Here is a 21049-nt window from a genome sequence, read left to right as displayed (position 1 = left end):
AGCAAACGCATTAAAATTTAGAGTTTTAATGAAACAGCTATTTATTTATATCATAAATCTGTAGTTATCTATTTATGCAGGGTTCAGATGTTCAATTTACCCCTTTTAAATGTGTTCCCACATGTATGATTCAGTTTAATTTATGGATATAGTTCTCTTCTTGAAGGTGGCTTAGCATCTGCTGAGGCATATGGGCTCGGTGCCACGAGCCTCATTCTCCATATGTCTCTTTAAATCCTCCAGCACTGTCGTCTAAGCAGGGACAAGCAATCAAGGTACATATCTGACTGAAGCTTCTATTTGGACCAAGGTCATTAACCTGCATTGTGCCTTTTAATACAGTACACTAAGAATTATCAGACTTACATTGGAGCGTGTTGGATTCTGACTCACTATAGGCAGACTATAAAGTGACATAGAAGGCAGTAACACGAACAAGCAAAGGGGGTTTCTGTATCAACATCCAATTGTACTTAATCTAACTAGAATAATGGAGCACTTTGAATATTTAGAACTGGTTTTCACTTTGAATAAAACTTCAAGAACTAAAACTTATAAGTTAGTATCAGTGCATCCAATTCTTTAGCACATAAAGGTTATAGTATGTTTTTCCCGGGTATGCTCAACTTCTTCTATGTCAACTAATACTATTTAAGCCCATTGCAACTTCTTTCCCTTATTGTATATTGAGCTCTTTTACCTCTGTATATACTTTGTGTTTCTTGCTAGAAACATGAGACAAAATGCACATGTAAGTATGAAGAGATGTCTTGTAAATATTACTGGTTAAAACCAAGAGAATTTATAGTGTAGATTATATGAAATTTATTGTATAATATTTTTAGTTTAGAAACAATATAGATATTAAGGCATTGGAAGTTTAAAGAGTGTTGAATTTATTTTGGCATATAAACAATAAAAACTATATTTAATATGTCTGTCTTTTTCATACTTTGGATTTATCTATGGCTCCATAATCTCAAAATGAATGCATTCAATCTTTAAAATAATTGTTTTGTTTGCTTGTTTTTCAAGATAGGGTTGCAATGTGGACTAGGTTGACCTCAAACTCACAGAAATCCTCCTGCTTCTGCCTCCTATCAGCTGGGATTAAAGGCATGCACCACCATCATCTGACTAAAATGAATCATTTTATCATGTGGAAGTTGCAACTGATTCCATCCCTGTGGCTTATCTCTCTATAGGCAAAATACTTTGGAATATCTTAGTTCTCAGATCCACTAATTCTCTATTTGCTTCTAATACTCACTGAGGTATTTTGGATGAGAATAGCTTTTGTTAGCTCAGGTTTTTCTACTGTTTAAGAAGTTTAGGCATTATATCCTTGCTGAAGAAATTATGCCTCAGGAATGGACTTTTAATGTTTATTCTCTGACCCCAAATCCAGTTTGCTCTCTTGACTATGTGTTTATAATTAAATATACGAACTCTTAATTTCCTGCTCCAGCTATCATTATACCTGTTCTCATACCTCCATACCATGATAAACTCTTGCCTCTCTAGAACTACACACTAAACACATTCAACTTTTCATATTCATGAATAAGTCAACAATTTCCAATTCTGTATGACACTGAGAAAAATAATGAATACTTACAAAGTTGCTTTATATGAGAGCTCAGTAGGTTAATCATTTTGTTAAAATACTTGGGACAATAAGACAAACATGATGATGTTTAATATAATATAAAGCATGGCAAACTCTATATAGAGAATTTTAATTCTCAAACTAAGATCCATTGCTGAGATATATTTAACTATGTTGTGTATTCATGAGTATGAGTGTGTGTGTGTGTGTGTGTGTGTGTGTGTGAATGCAAACACACACACATTCATGCATAAGTATACATGTTTGGGTATGTTTGTAAGTAGATGTATATTTGTTATGAGGTTTAGAAAATTTAAAGTCTAATAGTGTACAATATTTAAATGATTATTAACAATAATTGATCCTTAGAACACATATTATGGCTTTACCTCAATTTTCTATTTTTTTTATTTTTTTGGTTTTACGAGACAGGGTTTCTCTGTATTGTTTTGGAGGCTGTTGGTCCAGCCCAGCCTCTAACTCACAGAGATCTGCCTACCTCTCCCTCCCGAGTACTGGGATTAAAGGCATGTGCCACCACTGCCTGGCCTACCTCAATTTTTTAAATTATTTTTCTTTCCTGATTATTAATGTAAACTAATACTGTTAAGTATGTTTGTAAAACATGAGCCTAGATTCAAGTGTAAACATCTCCAGCATTTAGAGTAGATTATGATACATCCACTGTCTCAGCAGGAATATCATAAAAGGGCATCAATTTGAATCTCAACCCCATAACTCTTCCTCAAAATAGAATATTATTCGCAATCTAACAATAGAAAAGAAAAAATGGAAGTATAATCTAAAGTAAGAAAAACAACATATGTACATGCTCAGTATTTATGCTGAAATAGACGAAAATTTGTCCTCATTTCAATCCAATTTCCTGACCTAAAACTACATAATTGTTTCCATTTTAGGAACTCGTATTCAATTTCCAGATTTATCTTTAAACATTCCATACACACATACACACATACCACATACACACAAATTCACATGCACAAAGGGATACATCTTAGTTTCAAAAACATTCATAGAGTATTATAACTATGAGTGAAAACATGTTTATATCTTTGTTTTTTGTATTATATACTCATATCATCAAAATATTTTACAGACTTATATAAAAATCTCCATTTGTAACCCAGTAACATATATAATGAATATGTAATAATATGGAAAACTTTAATAAAATATGAAGGAAAATGAACAATATATTTTATTTGACAAGTTTTAGTTCCTTAACAAATCATTGCTTAGACAAAACAGCATTTTTATTAACTACAATTATCAATGAACTTTATTTTGATTGCTTATAAAAATATTTCTACCTGAAAATGGCTATACATTGTCAAGACTTTACCCACACATTAATTCATATATCACAACACCTGTCCCAATCAGGCAAACAATACTTGCCAACTCAAAATATACTGTTTTACAAGTAAGGAATCCATTAGTTTTAAATGTCTGTTTGAATCATTCTATGTAGCAACTTCCTTCAAATTGTAGTGCTGACTCTGAAGAAGAACAGAGATATGCGTGAGTCTAAAAATCTTCATGAAACTTTCAAGATTTAAGAAGCTGAGAATGTAGCCTGGAATTGGTGGCACACGCTTTTAATCCCAGCACTTGGGAGGCAGAGGCAGGCAGATCTCTGTGAAAGAAGAAGAAGAAGAAGAAGAAGAAGAAGAAGAAGAAGAAGAAGGAGGAGGAGGAGGAGGAGGAGGAGGAGGAGGAGGAGGAGGAGGAGGAGGAGGAGGAGGAGGAGGAGGAGGAGGAGGAGGAGGAGGAGGAGGAGGAGGAGGAGGAGGAGGAGGAGGAAGGAGAAGGAGAAGGAGGAGAAGGAGAAGGAGAAGGAGAAGAAGAGACTGAGAATGGTTATTTACAGGGTTATTCCTTGTGATTATGAATCCAGTCCATGTTTTTGAGGGGGAGATCACATTCAGAGGTGTCAGAAATTTCATCAGGGTATCTCTCAAGAAAAGGATATATTTTCAATTTACCAACTAGATACATTATCAGACTCAGCCAAAGAAATCTATTAGGGCAATTTGGAGAAAATATATCCATTGATTAAAATTATGATTATTTTAAAAATCATACCAGATTGTCATTACAAAAATGTACTAAATGACAACACTTACTTTCTCTTCTTTTCTCTTTATCATTCCATATGATTTCTTCCCCAACTCTCTTTACTCTTAAACCTTTTTTCATTTTATTCATTCCTTATGTGATCTTCTACCATTACTACTAATCATTTCCATATTACCAATATGTAAAATTTTCCTGTGCAGATAAATACATGTACTCACCCCAGATAAGACACCATAAACAGACCAAAAATGATTCCAACAAGAATCAGTTAGTTTAATTGGGGGTCTTATTGTAGGCTCATTTGAGAGTGAAATTACAATCATTTCAGGGCTTGGGGCCAGAGCATTAGGAGCCCTTTTACCACATAATACAACATAGCTATCTTGTGTTAATAATCTCAACTGTTGAGAGATGAAGAATCTGTTAGTCATGCTTAAGGAAACCTCACCTGTAACATGGAAAATAAACTCAGAGGCAGATATTGGGATCCAAGTTTCAAGCTGAAGATCAGAAAGGAAAAGCAGCCAGACTCTATCTCTTATCTCTATCTTGGATTTAAAGGGTTGACCCTGTCTCCATGAGCTCTCCAAGCCTCAGACTGCTGTGTCTCCTCAATGTGGCTGGAGACTTAATCTCAGAATGCAGAATGAGACACTGGGTTCCTGTTCTTTATATACCTCTCTAAGGCTTGAGTTAAAGACGTTGGATCCCAAGTGCTGCAATTTTCTTCATGTGAGATTTTTCTCATTTAGACTGATTCACTCTAATGTAATCCTAGCTGGCCTTGAACTCACAGAGATCCATCTACATTTGTCTTCTGAGTCCTGGAATTAAAAGTATGTGCCACCACTGCTCAGCATCTATAGCTACCTGGTATGGCTGCTGGGATTAAAGGTGTGTATCACCACTGCCTGACCTCTATAGCTTGTAACTGGCTTTGCATCCTAAACCCTCAGGCAAGCTTTATTAAATCAGAAATAATATATTGCCACACTCACCTCCTTATTGCCCCTTATATTAACGTTTTATTGTTAATGTCATGAAATTTGGTAAACTACATAAACAGCCATCCTGACATGTGCATTGATAAAGGCAGGCATCAGACCCAAAAGGAAAAGAGGAGAGCATTCAAATGAGTCCTCTCCTGATTATGGGGAACAGACAAAGATTTCAATCTGGTTTGTTCATACAGGGGCTTTGGGGCAATGTTGATTGATGGAATCTTTAAGCATCTTAGTTAGAGAGCCTTACTTTTGTATTTAAATGATTAAAAGGATTTCTCATTCTTTTTTCCTATGTGTGCTCCCATAATTATTACTTGTCACAATGTGACTAAGTGAATGCCAGTATTGCATTCTGTAAGCTCCTCAACTTTAACCAAAATATGAATCTTTACCAATACCTTGCCTATTATAATATAGTTATAAAGACATGATTATTAAGGACTGTCACTTTCCCAACAAGATAAGGATTTGACCCACAAGGGTATATAGCTTTAAGTATGGTTTTGAGATAAGGAAATTCAACAATGGGCTCTAAGTTTTTATGAACATGACAAACTACACATCTTTCAATTCTGGCGATATATACTAGTTTCTGAAATCAGAGACACAGAACTAAGAAAAGTATGTAATAGCTTAATTACTTTCCAATAATTAATTTCTCACTGAAGAGCTTGTTTAGTTGTGTTTACCTACAACACACTATTTGCCAATAAGAACAGATTCCTTGTTATATGTTTCTTCTCTAAGGACTACCATTGTTTGTAATATTTTTCAAAAACATTCCTCAAATCTCTCAAGAGTAATTGAAGTGTTGATAATAACTGTCTATGAAACTACACTTTGTTTTATATGACTAACAAGTTGTTGAGTAGCCAGAGAGTTTATACCTTATTTTCACATCCATAAAACCATAGTAAAATTTTATCATCAAACTGAGATAAATTCACACATTCTTCTCATTTAATGACACTGAGGAATCATGAACAGTGAGCTTCTAACTTCCACATATACACCTACCACTATCTGTACTCACACAGAACACACACACACATGTATTCACACACACACACACAATTACATACAAGTAATTTTTTTATTAATATTTTTTTATTTTCCATTTTAAATTTAGATAAGAAACAAGGTTGCTTCACAAGTCAGTACGAGGTCCCTCTCCCTTTCCCTCCCGTCCTCCCGTGCCCTCCCCCCCATCCCCCCCCGTTATCCCCTCATTCCCCCAGGGAGGGTGAGGCCCTCCATGGGGGTGTCCATAGTCTGTCATTTCATATAGGGCAGGGCCTAGACCCTTCGCCAAGAGTTCAGGGTGAGAGTGCACCTCACATTGTTCTATGGGAGTCCAGAGACCGTGTGTATACTTGGGATGGGTACTGATCTGCTGCCCAAGGCTCAATAGATTACCTAGGCCTCCTCACTGACACCCAGATTCAGGGGGTCTTGATCAGTCCCATGCTGGATTCCCAGGCTGATGCCTGGGATTCAAGAGTTAACCTTTGTCTGGTCAGCTGTTTCTGGGGTTCAACCAGCCCAGTCTTAATCCCTTTGATCATCAGTCCTCCCTCTCTGATACTGGCTTTCTTGAGTTCAGCTCAGTACTTAACCAGCCAGTAAATGAAGTTTCTGTTTCCCAGACTCTCTGGCAATAGGATTGTAGGCTGGCACTCCCCAGATCTATGTCTAAAATCCATATATGAGAGAGTACATGCCATGTTTCTCTTTTTGTGACTGGGTTACCTCACTCAGGATGGTTTCTTCTAGTGTCATCCATTTGCCTGCGAATCTCATGATTCCATTATTTTTTTCTGCTGAATAGTACTCCATTGTGTAGATGTACCACATTTTCTCTATCCATTCTTCAGGTGAGGGACATCTAGGTTGCTTCCAAGTTCTGGCTATTACAAATAAAGCTGCTATGAACATAGTGGAACAGACATCTTTGTTATATGAATGGGAAACTCAACGCAATTCCTCTAAAATCAGGAACAAAACAAGGCTGTCCACTCTCTCCATACCTTTTCAACATGGTACTTGAAGTTCTAGCTATAGCCATACGACAACAAAGGGGGATCAAGGGGATACAAATTGGGAAGGAAGAAGTCAAACTTTAACTGTTTGCAGACGATATGATAGTTTACATCAATGACCCAAAGAACTCTACCAGGGAACTCTTACAGCTGATTAACACCTTCAGCAAAGTGGCAGGTTACAAGATCAACTCAAGAAAGTCAGTAGCCCTACTATATACAGATGATAAAAGGGCTGAAAGAGAAATCAGAGAAACATCACCCTTTACAATTGCCACAAACAATATAAAATACCTTGGGGTAACGCTAACATACAAGTAATTTTTAAAAACAGTAATGATAATATCATACTCAATTTTGATAAAAAGGGGCGAAGAGAATGAATAATCTACAAAGTAATAGAGTGGAATGATTAATATAACCATTAATTCATGTCTTATCAATATGTAATGGTAGTTAAGGAGTGTCTTAGTTTGGGTTTCCATTGCTGTGAAGAGGCATCATGATCAAAGTAACTCTTAAAGTAAAAACATTTAATTGGGCCTGGGTGACAAAGTAACTCTTAAAGTAAAAACATTTAATTGGGCCTGGGTGACAGTTTCAGAGATTTTTGTTCATTATCATCATGGCACATGGTATTAGGTAGGCATACACAGTGCTGGGGAAAGAAGTGAGAACCTACATCTTGATCTGCAGGCATTGAAATGAGACAGTGGGTATTAGGCAGACTTTTAGCATAAGAAAGACCCCAAAGCCCATCTCCATAGTGAAACACTTCCTCTAGCAATGCAACACCTACTAGTAGTGCTACTCTTTATAGACCAAGCATTCAAACACATGAGTCTATGTGGTAAGGTGAATGTATCTTTAACACAAATAATATAAACCCAGAGAAAGATATTGTATTTCAACCTGAAGATCAGAAAAGCAGAACAGCCAAGCCACCAGCGAGATCTTACCTCTACCAAGTCTGGTCTGATCCTGTTCTCAACTTGGCTGGAGACTAATTGTCTATACTGATATCCTTTTCTGCTCTTATTTACCTTTCCAGTTCTGTGATTAAAGAAATGAGCTCTGTTTCTCTTCTAGATTGGTTCACTATCATGTAGCCCTAGGTGGACTTGAACTCACAGAGATACACCTACCTCTGTCTCCTTATTCCTGAGGTTAAAGGTATGTGCCATCAGTGCCTGATCTACACGGCTGAGGGTAGTTTTGCATTGTAATGTAAAGTCAAGCTTTATAAGATCATAAACAACATATAACCACATATATCTATTCAAGCCACCACAGAGAGTTGTCCCTGGTTACAAATAAGCATATTAGTACGATTATGTTTCTATCAAAATATCCCATAACATAAAAGACAGTCAAGGGCCAGTGATCTCAAAATCCCTATGAACAATTTTAAGATAATTTAAAAATGAACTATGGATCCATAGAGAAAATCAAATCTAAACTTTACATAGAAAATATAAATGGTTAATCAATATTTTCCTTGAGTACCAAAAAAAATATTTCACGTAGGTAGCAAATATAGAAACAGAGACTCTACTACTGCATATTTTGAGATTAAAATTATTTGAATTATGGCTCATTGTATAAATAGGAACATAAGTACAGGATTTTAATAAAATTGATTACTCTCTCTATAAACTAAATAATTGGAATTGGAGACAAAGAAACTTTAAATTTGGGAAGCCTGAGAGATATCCTCCACTGTTATCAAGTTCTCAAATTAAGTGTATCAACATTGTGCAGGATTTTCAAATTCAAGAGCAAAGCAGCATTTCGTGACGCCTCAAAGATGCAGAGATTAAGTTTGGGTGTGACGTGTCTTCATTTTCATTGAATTCCAAGAAGTCTTTAATTTGTTTTCCAGGAGTGCCTTTAATCCCAGTACTCGGGAGGCAGAGGAAGGTCGATCTCTGTGAGTTCAAGGCCAACCTGGTCTACAGAGCAAGTTCCGGGACAGTCTCCAAAACAATACAGAGAAACCCCATCTCGAAAAACAAAAAAAAAATATTTTTTATTTCTTCTTTGACCCAGGAATGGTGCAACTATGTTGTGCATTATTCAATTTTCATGAGTTTGTAAGGCTTCTACAATTTGTGTTGTTGTTGAATTCTAATTTTAACTTATGGTGGTCTGATAAGATGCATGGAGTTATTAAAATTTTTTGTACCTGTTGAGGTTTGATATTTTGCCAAGTATGTGGTCAATTTTTGAGAAGGTTCCATGAGGCACTGAGAAGAAGGTATATTCTTTTTAATTAGGATGGAATATTCTATAGATGTCTGTTAATACCAATTGTGTCATAACTTCTACTAGCCCCTTTGCTTCTTTGTTAACTTAATCTTGGTGGATTTCTCCTGTGGTGAGTATGAAATGACCTCTTTCATCTCTTTTGATTGATTTTATATTAAAGTCAAATTTGGTACATATTAAGGTTGCTACCCCCACTTGTTTCTTGGGTCCATTTTATTGGAAACTCTTTTCCCAACATTTAACTTTGAGGTAACATATGTCTTTGAGGCTGAGGTGTGTTTCTTATATGCAGCAGAAGGATGGGTTCTGTCTTCAAATCCATTCTGTTAGCCTGTGTCTTTTAATAGGCAAGTTAAGACCATTAATATTGAGGAATATTAACTGCTTCCTGGATATAACACCAGTAGCACAGACACTGAGGTCAACAATTAATACAATGGATCTCCTGAAACTGAGAAGCTTCTGCAGGGCAAAGGACATATTAAACAAGACAAAAAGGCAGCCAACAGAATGGGAAAAGATATTCAATGACCCCACATCTGACAGAGGGCTGATCTCTAAAATTTATAAAAACTCAAGAAACAAGCCTCCAAAACACCAAAGGATCCAATTAAAAAGTGGACTACAGAACTAATTAGAGAATTCTCAATAGAGGAGTCTAAAATGTCTGAGAGGCACTTGAGAAAGTGCTCAACATCCCTAGCCATCAAGGAAATGCAAATCAAAACAATTCTGAGATAACATCTTACTCCTGTCAGAATGGCTAAAATCAAAAACACAATGATAGTTTAGCAGGAGATGATGTGGAGAAAGAGTAACACTCCTCCACTGCTGGAGGGAGTGCCAACTCGTACAGCCACCTTGTAAATCAGTATGGAGATTCCTCAGGAAAATGGGAATCAGCCTACAAGACCCAGCAATTCCACTCTTTGTCATATACCCAAAAGATGCCCATTTATACAACAAGGACATCTGTTCCACTATATTCATAGCAGCATTATTTGTAATAGCTAGAAACTGGAAGCAACCTAGATTCCCTTCAATTGAAGAGTGGATACATTTACATAATGGAGTACTATTCAGTGGAAAAAAATCATGGAATCTTAAAATTTGCAGGCAAATGGACAGCACTAAAAGAAACCATCCTGAGTGAGGTAACCCAGTCACAAAAAGACAAACATGGTATGTACTCACTCACTCATATATGGATTTTAGACATGGATAAGGGGAGTGCCAGCCTACAATCCCACTGCCAGAGAGTCTGGGAAACAGAACCTTCAACCAATGACTGAAGGAAGCAGAGGCAGATGCCCCCAGTTAAACACTGAACTCAAGGAACCCAGTGACAGAGAGGGAGGACTAATGAGCATAGGGGTCAAGACTGGGCTTATTTACCCCACAGAAACAGCTGACCTGAAAAAGTGGGAGCTCTTGAACACCAGAATGATGACTGGGAATCCAGCATGGGACTGATTCAGACCCCCTGAATGTGGGTATCAATTAGGAGGCCTAGGCAATCTATGGGACCTTGTGTAGTAGATCAGTATTTTCCCTGGTATACAAATGGACTTTGGGTGCCCATCTCACAATGAGAGATGCTCTCTCATCCTGGACAATTGGGGAGGGCCTAGGCACTTGCCTGAATGAAATGACAGACTATGAATACCCCCCCATGGAGGGCGTCAAACTCCCTGGGGAAAGGAGTGAGGATTGAGGGGTGGGAGATGGGGGGTTGGTAGGACAGCATGGGAGGAGGGGAAGAGAAGGAGCTGGGATTGACATGTGAAGCAACCTTGGTTTTAATTTAAATTTAAAAATAAAATGAAAGATGCAGAGATTATGCTAATCATGACCATGTCCGTTTTCTGATGAGCCTAATGTGATGATCATAATATGGGATAAATTGTCTGTACAATTTAAGTGATCTAATTTCAGAGATCTCATGTACAATAGGAAATCTATTTTGAAAGCTACATATGGAGGTAAAGGTTAAATTATCTTTTTTCTGATTAATATTTTTTGATTATTAAATTCATGGCTATGGGGAAATTCACTGGAATGGAACAAGAACAACAATTAAAAATAAATTGCTGATCACATCAGCAAAGAGAAGAATTTGCCCAGCTCTAGAAACTCTGAATTTCCAACTTCTGATTAAGGGGTGTCCTAGGAGAAGTGGAAATTGAAATAGTTTCTTAAACAGCTTTTAAAAATTATTATTTTAAAATATTTTCAGAATTATCCCTGGATCTTAAATAGTGATTAAAAATCTTACATGGAAATTGTGGGGAACTTGGAAAGATTTGCATAGTAAAACAAACAAAAATAGCTGAGAGTAAGTTATTTAAATGATACAAGAAAAAGCAAATTGAAAAATTAAGATTTTCTTTTCTAAACATTCATTATCCCATCCAAGATTTTATAATATTCTATTTCTAGAGAATTGCTAATTCTGCCTGGCATCTGACTGAATATTTGCAGTAGGAGTCATTCCATGTCTCTAAATTTGGCTTTGCAATCCTACTGTTTTTCACTGAGTCACATACAATTCCTTGGCTACTGCCTCATTATTATTTCCACCTCCAGGGCTTTCTGTATTTATCATTTGAAGTATTCTCTCTCCTGCTTGCTTTTTCTTTCAATTTTTTCTTTTTTAAATTACATCAGCCTAATAAGCATCTCAATATATTTATGGTTGAGATAAAATAACCTACCCTGACATATTCTTTAATTTGATTTAGACCACATGAAATATTAATTTATATTATTATTTTTTCATTGATTAACAACATCATCTAAAAAGATTTTTAACATTGTGATTCACTATATTAAATATATTATTTTAACCTTTATGAAACAATTATTATCCCATCAAAATTTACTTGTGATTATTCTGTGAAAAATAATGTGACATTGTACTTGCAATCTGGGCATGACTCACAAATAAGCAAAAACAAATATTTATAAATAGCAATGTTTACATGACAGATAGTTAATATAGAATATTGATGCTTTGCTAAAGAAAAGAAGTATTAAATTAAAAATGCAGCAAAATAATATTTTCTACAGGTTTTCCATCTGCCAAGCAGTAAAAGTGCTATCTCATCTTGTACCTTCATATTTAATGTTGAATGCTTATTGGAATTCATGAATCAGAAGGAATTACTTGTGATTTTCATGTTAGATACTATAATAATCACATCAGGATTACTTCTAATATTCTAACACTGCATTGATTCTAAATACAATATTAATTCACCCAAACTACAGAAATAGAACAAGTATCATGATAATTAAAAATATGTTATCTTAGAAAAAAATATGTTACCTTGACATAGAGTCTGTAAATATTCTCTCCAAAAGCTTTTGAATGACTCATTAGGAAGATTTCTGGGCACAATTATGGAAATTCTCATCACAAAAATTTCAAGGTAACTAGGATTCTGCTGGAGATGGTTTGGCTGTTTGTGTTGACACAGAAATCAATAAGCTATTTATTCATATTGTACTGAGTGACAGACATAAACATTTCTCTGGAAGTTGAAAAAAATGACTGTATACAAAAACATAGGAGATACAGTTGTTACATTACAGGAGTATATGACTGAGCATCTAATTTTACCTAATTGCTAATTTTACTATTTTATAATTTCTATAAATGGAATAAGTAGAGATATTCTACACAATATTGGCAGCAAATTTTAAATTTTCGACGCTGGAGTATCCCAAAATTTTTAACCGAGTTTTTTTTTTAATAAGAATTACAAATACAAAATGGCCCATTTTGCTCTCACATATATTCAGTATTGACACTACACAATGACTCCTTCCCTCAGCCTTTGTGCTCTTTCGTGTGTTTACTATTTAAACATATTATTATTGCCTTGTGTGGAAAAAACTTAAAACATAGATACCAATTTAATTATCTCAACCTTTCCAGGAAATATTGTTTGGATCTGTTATCCTTTTTTCTTCTTGTTATTGAAAAATATTCAGTGCTAAATAAAACTCAATTAAAAGAATTATTTTCCTGTTCCAATTCATGTAATTTCAATCACTTTTTACAAGTGTAAATAACTCTGTCCTCATTGTAGAAAACACTACACTAATTAAATAATGAAAGCAAAAGTAGTGAATGCTTATTCTAAGAAGATATGTAAAATTAACCAGATATCAATTAGAAAGTAGGACATAATGCATTATGTATAAATTTTCCACTTGTATTAAAATCACATTATTGTCTCTAATTCTAATTAAGATATCACTAAGTAACATAGTATATTCCATAGAGGTGAAAATTCACTGATGTATGAAATGCAGTGAGTAAAATCAACTATTGTCACCTAGTAAGAAAATACATTTATATAAGTAAATAAATATATATATGTATATTTTACTCTGTATATCAGTACTTTAGTATAGTATTAAGTCTAACATTTATTACATTAATTCTTAATGTTTATTGAAAACTAACATTTCTTAGCAATTTTCTACATTAAGAATTTTGATACATAGATTTATCATGTAAAAGTATGGTTGGAATAGGCATACATGTTTGAATGCCTACTCACTAGGGAATGGCACTATTTGATAGGATTTGTACTTAAGGTCCTGTTGGAGAAAGTGTTTCCCTCAGGGTGGCCTTTGAATTTCAAAATGCAAACCAAGCTGAGAATCTGTCTTCCTGCTGCCTGTAGATAAAGGTCTAAATCTCTCAGCTACCTCTTCCTTCATGCAGCCATGATGCTTGCTATTCTGGTAATGAACTAAACCTCTGAAACCATAAACAAGACAGCATTAACTATTGTCTTTTATAGAAGTTGTTGTGGTCACGATTTCTCTTTACAGCTGTAGATGACTCAAAAGGACAATTTTAATCAATTTGCTAAGAAGAGACGCAATGGTCTTTTAAGTTGAAATTAATATTTAAGAAATTATGTTTTAGTAAAATTCTCTTATCAGTAGTAATACTGATGAGATGAACCTGTGAGAAAATGGATTAGATGATTATAAACCGTGTGTAGTTGAAGACTAACTTCTACAATTATTCTACTTACTCTTAAATGTCTAAATGACACCTCCTGGAATCACCTGGGAAGACAGTTATGGTCAAATAATAATCGATATCTGGTTTGTTTGTGGGTATGTCCATGGAAATTTTAACTGAGTTTGAAAGATTCACCCTATATGTTGGAACACCTTTATATGTGCTTAGTTCTGAACCATGTAATAATGAAGAGTACTAGAAGAGTATAGAATAGCAAACAAGCAATGATCCACATGTGGTTTCTCTCTTGTCTTGACTTTGAATATGATACTGTAAATTCTTACCTTAATTTGTTCAAAATAATGGACCGGTGCCTAGAATTAAACTGTAAAACTTGTACTACTCTATATTGTTATCTGTTAAGATATTTTATTATAGCATCAGATCTGAAACTAAGATAGATATAAATGTTAAAAATATTGATTGTTGGTAATATACATTTCCTGTAAATTAATCAAGTATGATTTTTTTTCAGCAACGTCCACCCAGCACAGTCGGTTTATAGGTAAATGGGAAACTCTTTCTACGTGTCTTCATTTGGCTTAGCTATTCAAACTAAATCCAAATATTAAACAAATATCAATAAATTAAACATCCAAAATGTTACCATGTAAATTGTTGCTTGTCGAAATGCAAAAACAAATTGCATATATTGAACTTGAACATACTCTTAAATCAATACAATCATCAATTAATGGCAACCAGCCATAGTGACTCAAACCCATAATCCCTATTCTGATTATATTATAGAAGGAATCATCAATTTCTAACTACCCTGAGTGAAAATGTATCCTAACAAAACCAGGAACAGTTAACTGCTATATATTAAAAACCATTTGAAAATATTGTCCAAGTTATCTTAAAATCCACTTTTACTCTCATTAATCCAATTTTGAGAACTCAAAAGATACTGTGTGTTGTTATTGGCAATGATTTTCTTTTTATGTACATGTGTGGATAATATAAATTTATTGTTTTCATTTAACTTTTCCTTGTTATCTTTTATGATGCAAGAATACAGCTCAAACATCAAAGAAAATAAAAGACTGTTCATGCTATAAATAAATATGTGTAACCATGGTCTAGGAACATATTCTAATGAACTAGCAGTTACGTGAACCGTCAATACTAATAGAGCAAAATAAAATGTCAAATCAAGCTACTCTTAATGGGAAGCTTATTAAGTTGTGGTTACAAAAAAATGGGACATTTCTGCTATGTGCTTCAGATATTATCTGAAGGCCTTCTTAGTCTTTGTTTTTGTAGAAACTAATCCTCCAAGTACATTTCCAAATGACTTATATGATAATTACAGGGATCCTAGATCAAACCAGATCAATGTATAGCTATCATGGGAGATTAAAAGAGTACAACAAAATTTGCTTGCAGACATACAGCATTGTGACTTCCCACAATCAATAAAGTCCTACTAATCTGTCTGTCAACAATTTTAAAAAATTAACCTAGAATTAGATTTCATTTCCAGGGAACTACATTTCCAATACTTAATTTAATGTTTGCAGAGGGGGAAGACTCTGTGGTAATAGTACACAGTGAAAGATGATTGTTACATTTTATTTATAGTCTTAAAATGATTGTATAGGTATTATTGTTTATTTAGACTCTTTAAAATAGGTTATCTTATTTTTAAAATATGTTTCATTAAGTGATGTTAAAAAGCATGTCTGTTAACCAATTGTATTCTGATTAGACGTATATTATAGAAATTGTGTATTCTTGGAGCTGTGGGATGGAGAGTCAGTTTAGTCAATAGTGCAGTCCATGACAGGTGACTCATGATCTGGTAGATTTCTCTATTCTCATGTAGTACTAAGTGGACTTAGTGAATTGTGAAGAAAGCATATAAAAACATGTATGCAGAGATTCTTTTCTTGTACACACAGAACAAACACACAGAACAAGGAAGAAATAAGAGAAGACAGAATTTGGAGGAGAGAGTGTATGGTGCACAAGAGGTTTTGAAGGACACAGTAGATGTACAAATATAATCTATACCTAGTACATTCACATATGAAACTACCAGAGAATAAATAAAATAAAATGATAAAAGTAAACTGTGGAGATAGAATATTTCTAAAACAAGACATACATTTGGCAACTTTAGGCTTAACAACAGACATTTCATTTAAAAAAACTCTAAAACAGTCTCATAGTAACTGAAACAATGTAAAGTTAATAATAATGAAAAATCAGCTAAATACTTATTTCTTTGATTGGATTTACCATAAAATAATTTCTAATTAAATTGGAACTCAAGATAAGCTCTTTCAGTTTATTTTCTCATTTAAATGGACAAACAGTTGAAATGACCATTAATTCTACTAAGTAGATTATGAACTTTTCATACTACAATAATTACTAGGCTCTACATTTCATAGATTCAATTCATACAGAAACCTTAATTTTCTATATAATACATAGCAGCAATTATGAATTATTTTTGAAATGGTCAAATAAAGTTTTCATACTAAGATTTTTATACATTTAATTGTAGGATGTTTTAAAATTATTTACCCTAAACCAATAGTCAATTACTCAGAGAAAACTTCAGATATTTTATGATCTGTCTAAGATCTTGCATAGACACTGAAAATCAGGAAAAGATTTATAAAAATGAGAGAGAGATAAAAAATCTTTATACCTTCTTAAAATAAATATGAAAATAGTGTATTTGGCCACCTGAGGAATCTATATCTACCTGATATATTTACATGTATATGTTTGTTGAATATTTAGTGTTGTTGGAGTTCCAGCCCATGCTTTTGAGTATGTTACACGAACGAACTTACTGCGCGACAGAGTCAACATAATTTTAATGGAAGTGGTGTCATTTATGTATATCAGAATTTCTTCCCTGAACTTACTATCAGTTATTTATATATATATATATTATTTATCCTTTATGCCATACCAATTATAAGTAAAATATTTAAATGTTAGATATTCATTTAATAACACAAGTTGATGTATGCCTATGAATAAGTAGATTTCTTTTCAGATGAACTTATTTGTGCATTGACTATTATAATACTAATGTGGACTTAATAACAAGAATATGAAAATAGCTGCTAATATGTAAACGGTCCAATCAAGATGAAAAAATAGTGTTAAGGAGTAATATTGAAGGTTGTTAACTGACTACATTATGATTTTTTTACGAAATTTTGCCAATTATCATTAAGATTATATATATACAGAACAGCATGTACTATATCAAACACTTCATTAGGAAAAAACAATCCACCAATCCATTATTTGAAAAGAGATGTGATATATAGACGACAAGAAGAAATGTAATGTCATTATCCAGCTGGATAATGCAAAATAATCACCTAACTTGCAATCTACTTCCCACATGAGTCATTTTCAACAATTAAAGAGATTATGACAGGAGGGAGATAAGCTTAACAACAATCTGTCTTCAATAACCCAGTGATATTTTTTACGATGAGAAAAAGATCATTCAGGGAAATGAATCCTGTGCTTAGGGCAGTTTGAGAAATACAAAGGAGAGATCAGTGATTGAGAGAAAGTAAAAAAGTTCCCCCAGAACAAATTGTCCCCAGGTGAAAAATTGAGCAACTAGTTCCATTCTTTTTGACTAAGAGTAGCTGGTCTGGACATCTGCTGTCTTCCTGAGCTTGTTATTGCTCCAGATGGCAACATCATACTGTTCTCCAGAGTTCCACTTCTGAAGAATAACAATGCCATGATCCTGAACACAATGTTCTTACCTAAATATTACACAGATTTTGATATGATTTTTTATTTATGTAAGTGATATTAGAAAACAGCTGCTATTCAAAACACTAAAAATATTTTTAAAAGGGAGTAACACTTGTACAAACTCAAATCAGATATCCAGAAAAACTGAAGAGATCTAAGGAAACACAGAGAACAAATCATAAGCATATTGACATATTTATTTTAAAAAATGTGTCTGTGTGCCAAAAATCTCTGTTATTAAATGGACTACAATTTTCCAATAATGGTGTACTCCCTCCAGATCATGCTTTTGGGAAAGAAGATAATATAGGAAGTGAACAAAGATATGCTACTTTAGGTTAAGTACAGGTACACACACATACACACACACACACACACACACACACACACACACACAAAATCTTAGTTAAATTCAAATGTAACCCCTACAAAAATAACTGTTAGTACTATAAAATTTTATTGATAAGCTGAATCATGGTTATGACAATATTTCTAATATCTAAATATATCAATGTATGTATGTAAATATATTTTGTAGATAGCTATAATCACAATTATTTTTGTAGCACATACACACAAAAAAACAAGCCCTGATGGGGGGTGTCCTTTTGCATATGTTTCTCTTATTGGTTAATGAATAAAACTCTGGTGAGCCAATGGCCAACAAGGCAGTAAGATAGGCAGGATGAGGAGATGAGAATTCTGGGAAAGGCAGCAAAGAGCCTGTCAGATTCACAATGCTGCTGGAGAAGTAACACCATGTTGGGCATTACCGTGTAAGGCACAGCATCGTGGCAACACATATTGACAGAAATGGGTTAATAATTAAGACAGAGCTGATGGGGAAGACCTGTGTATATGTCAATAAAGCACTGTGGGCCAATAGGGAACCAAGACAGTGGGACTAGGAGTCCAGGAGGACTCTGGGTAGGAGAAACAGAGGGAATCAAGATGTAACCGCCACAGGGATAAGAAGCCCGGAAACTTCTCCGGTAAGAGAAACACTTAAATTAACGATTATGGGATAAGGCTGGGCAGTGGTGGCACATGCCTTTAATCCCAGCACGTGGGAGGCAGAGGTAGGCGGATCTCTGTGAGTTCAAGGTCAGGCTGGACCAACAGCCTCCAAAACAATACAGAGAAACCTGTCTCATAATCCAAAACAAAAAAAATTATGGGATAAATACTTAAGTCAGAGCTAGCCAGTAAGAAACAAGCAAGGCCAACAGCTTCATAATTAATATAGCCTCCTGTGTGTTTATTTGGGACTGATGCGGCTCTGGAACCAGGCTGGCGGGAAGGAATCTCTCTACAGAGAGCTAACCAATAAGAAGTTCAAGATATTGGCCAACAATTTCATAAATAATATAGCATCCGTGTGCTTACCAAGTCATGGCACCAAGCAGAACAGGGTGGGAAATTGTGTAACAAAGACCCAGAGAAGGGTGTAGGCCCTGCCCCAGATCTTTTGAGATCCTCCATGAAGGGACTCACCCTCCTCGGAGAGTGGAGTAGGGATTGAAGGAGGGGTTGGTGGAGGTTTAAGGGGAGTGGGAGAGAAGGAAGGGAGAGGGAGCTGGGTTTAACATGTGAAGCAAACTTGTTTCTAATTTAAATTAAATAAAAATAAATTTTAAAAAAGACCCGTAGACTGATATTGAGGCTTAAACTTCAAGCGAAATATCAGAAAAGCAAAGCAGGTGGTGATTAGCTCTCACCTCTAGCTCAGGCTGTAAGGGATGATCCACACACTAGTTATTCACCAAGTCTCAAACTGTTGCCTCTCCTCAGTGTGACTGGAGAACAAATGTCTATTACTGATCTGTGCTGTGTCTTTTATACCCCTCTAGTGCTGTGATTTAAGGTGTGAGTTGTAATTCTTTTAGCCTGATCCAATCTTTTATAGATCTGGGTGGCTTAAGACTCACAGAGATCCATCTAATTGTTAATCCTGGGTCCTAGGATTAAAGATGTGTGTCTAACTTCTGGCTTCTGGGATTAAAGGTTTGTCCCTGATTTCTATGGTTTGAGACTGACTTTGCTTTCTGAATCTTTAAACAAGCTTTAATAAATCATAATAATATAATCACTGAAATTTTTAATTTATTGCTTTTATTTGATAAGTAGTCATTCTCAGTTAGTAGTATAATCCTCTCAAAAGAATAAAGACAGAGAAAAACAATTGGTATTTGAAAATTTGAAATTTCAATGAGCAAAGAGTGGGCACATGGTTGACGATAAGAGCATCTGAAATCTATATGAGCATGTCTTGAGACTCACTGAATAATAATACATGGATAAGAGCAGAAAAGCATAGATTACATGGAAAATAGTTTTATGAGAATTGAAGAGAAAATGGCTTGAGAAATTCACCAAGAAACTACAGATATGCAGGATCCCTACCAGTCTAGTGAGAAAATTCACTCTGACCTTAGAAATCTTACATTGGTACTAATGTATTTGTGTTACTCAGCGGTCTCCAGAGGAACAGAACTTACAGAATGAATATACAAATAAAGGAGATTTACTCGAGTGTCTTGTGGGCTGTGGTCCGGCTAGTCCAACAATGGCTGTCTACCAATAGAAAGTCCTGAGATAGTCAAATTGATAGCCATAAAGAAAATCACAAGTCCAATCTTTCTCAACTTGACACACAGTGATATTTTTGCCTGCAATTATCTAAAGGTATACTGGTGACCTTGCCAAATGTAATTAAATTACTTCTAGTGGTCCTCATAGACCACTACATCTCATGTACCAGAGGATGTGTTAATCTGCTCAAGGAAGAGCACAACAGCTGCAATTGGAGTCACTTAAATGAGCTTTCAGTATTCAGTTGTCATTCTCCATGATCCATCTGTATTTTGCTCTGGACAGCTTGCAAAATTAAAGGGAGATATAGCAGAAACCATTACCCTTCATCTTTCAAGGCTTTGATGCAGGGACTAATTTTTGCAATTCCTGCAGTGATGTGACACCGTCCTGAATCAGTATTGTCTTCAGCAAAGGGAACCTGGCTTCCACTTAGCATTATAGCCCTTACACCAAATTATCAGGAACCAATGTGGGAATACTGAAATTTCAGACAATAATTATCCCAATTATGCATTTCAGGGCTGAAGCAAAAAACCACGGGATGAATTTGGAGACCCCCTGGACCTACTGTGAGTAGCACTGCAACCAAAACTCCATAACTTTCCAGGTCTCCAGAAGTCTCAACTTTAACTGGAGG

The sequence above is a fragment of the Mesocricetus auratus genome, unplaced genomic scaffold (assembly GCF_017639785.1).
Source record: "Mesocricetus auratus isolate SY011 unplaced genomic scaffold, BCM_Maur_2.0 Super-Scaffold_2245, whole genome shotgun sequence".
In the NCBI taxonomy this organism is placed as follows: Eukaryota; Metazoa; Chordata; class Mammalia; order Rodentia; family Cricetidae; genus Mesocricetus; species Mesocricetus auratus.
This window is presented reverse-complemented; position numbering follows the sequence as displayed.